General features: G+C 45.9%; 1 pseudogene; it reads right to left on the reverse strand.

The window, feature by feature from the left end:
* Nucleotides 1-213: 213 nt before the first annotated feature.
* Nucleotides 214-2,084, reverse strand: LOC102749905 (gamma-crystallin F pseudogene; annotated as a pseudogene).
* Between the last annotated feature and the right edge of the window lie 315 nt (nt 2,085-2,399).

The raw sequence follows: 2,399 nt of genomic DNA on the forward strand, positions 1-2,399 counted from the left end.
GCAAGCTTACAAAACAGCTTCCTAGAAACCACTGTAGGCAAAGCTAAACTATGTCAGTGACTTTAAAATAAAAACTCATGTAATCCACATCACAACCTTATGAGATGAAGGGCGTATTATAACCCCGAGTTTTACAAGTTGGGAAACTGAGGCACAGAAATGCTAAGGAACTTGCCCCATCACCTATCGCTGGTAAGGATTTGGACCAGGCATTCAGGCTCCAGAGGCTGTGCTCTTAACTGCTACCCCATACCACCCTTTCCACTGATATGTGTAAGCAAACCCACATTATTCCCAGCTTGCTTTCTGCTGAGCCTAAAAGGAAAACAGGACCACGTAATTGCATCAAACACACAGGAAATACTTTATTAGCTCCCAGATGGAGAATAGGGTAGAGTAAAAATATTTCAATAGTAATCCACGGCTCTTCTCAATGAGCCCACTCGGGCACTCGTGGCCCCCCAGTCGTGGTAGCGCCTGTAGTCCCCCGGTCTCAGCAGGTACTGCCGTCCCCGATAGTTGGGCAGCTCGTAGAGGATCCAGCAGCCCTCCAGCACGTGGAAGGAGTGGATCTCACTGAAGTGGAAGCGGTCATGAAGCGAGGAGCAGTCCTCCGTGATCTCTACCATCTGGCCTCTGTAGTCCTCTAGCTCATAGATCCTGATCCTGTGCGAGCTGGTCTGTGGGTTTGGCAATCAGCAGACGAGGAAAAGTCAAAAACCTAGCCCTTCGCAACCAGCCACACAGCCCACAGGGGGATTGGGCATCTCTTTATCTTTTCTATATCAAAAGTGACCAAATTAAAGGAGACTACCAATACCAGGGCTGCTGTGTACAGTTGGGTAGGTTGTATACTGCAAAACTCAAAAAAAAAAAAACAAAAAACAAAACCAAAACCACCATTCACATAGACCATGATATGGATGAATATGTGAATGGTGCTCCCTAGGGTTTTTTGGGAGGACACAACCTTTATGAAGCATACACACTGGATCCATTTACTACCATTCTTAAGTAACAATTTGCATACAATTGTTTTGCTCTATCCTTCATGGACTTTTGGTGGTCCGGGGTTCTCCTTGGATGATATAAAAATAATTAGATATTAAAATAAAAAGACAAACATATCGCTAGCAAAAGGTGTTATTTTGAATCTTGATAGCATTAGAAGAGGCGAGGGAGAAAGGAAGTCAGATTGCTTTCCGGAAAACGAGGCACAGATGCGCTGTGGCGGTTCCTTAGTCTCTTCTGCTTTAAGCCCTGCTACTCTAACATCCTGGAAAGCAAGAGCCATCACAGGGATGAGGCCTCTGTTCTCAGCTCTAACGTATTCGCAAAACAGTTTTAGGTCATTAATAAAAAGGGAAGCTCAAGATCATGAAGGAGGCCTGCTCAGGACCAAGGGAGTATACAACCTTTAGAAAAATGGAAAGTTAGGCTGTTTGTCCTGAGCAAATCCTGCCTGTCTTTCCTTGAGCGCTTGCTCTTCTTTGATCTGCCTTCCCAGAGGGTGCCGATTGTCTCAATGTCTTCCTGCTCCCACCACTGAGCGCTCTTTAGAAGTTCTCACAAGCAGTCGTCCTGCAGTATGAAACACTGCTAATAAGGTATCTCCCACGGTTGGGAAAGGACCCACGTGTACATCATTTAATTTGGCCCTCACAGCAGCCCGGAGCACGTGGAGCAACCATTCTAGCCTTTTCTTCTTTTACGAGAAGCTAATGACTGGAGCTTTAAGTCTGTGATTAGAAAAGCCCGGACGGGGAAGGAGAAGCCCGGATTCTCAGGCTCCTCGTGCTCGTCTGGGTCCATCAAGGCATTACACCCCCTGAGGGGGTTTCACACTTCGCAGAAGTGGTACATTTTCCAGGGGACTGTGTCATAGATTAGAGAATCCCCAACTGTGGGATTTCAGGCTGCTGGGGCTTGATTTGGGGAACAGTGGGTTCTGCAGAAGCTGCCAGAATCACCTTGTTGGTTACTTGTTCTGACTGAACAAAAACCGGAACTTGATGTTCATCATCATAATAGTTAATATTCAGGGGAAGTGGTAGCTCGCCATGTGCTAGGTACTCTCCTTTCATCTTTATTCCAACCCTATGAATTAGCTACTTTTATTGCCCCATTTTACAGATGAAGAGAGAGAGAAATAGCCCAAGGAACTAGCCCCAGGCCACCTGATAAACCGGTATCAACACGCTGCTCCTTCCTCACCTGGGCCATGGACCCCGGGAATTACTGCATTTCTTTTCCCCAGTAGAGGTGAGTTGAATTTTAGCAAAGCAAAATAAACTTTTAAATTAAAAGCATTGCACCACATTTTCAGTGTTAGAAAACCCTAGAGATATTCACAAAGGAAAGGAGAACATAGTTAGAGCCAGCAACAGAAGGCGGCCACC

The sequence above is a fragment of the Leptonychotes weddellii genome, chromosome 3, assembly GCF_054177405.1.
Source record: "Leptonychotes weddellii isolate Sample4059 chromosome 3, ASM5417740v2, whole genome shotgun sequence".
Lineage (NCBI taxonomy): Eukaryota > Metazoa > Chordata > Mammalia > Carnivora > Phocidae > Leptonychotes > Leptonychotes weddellii.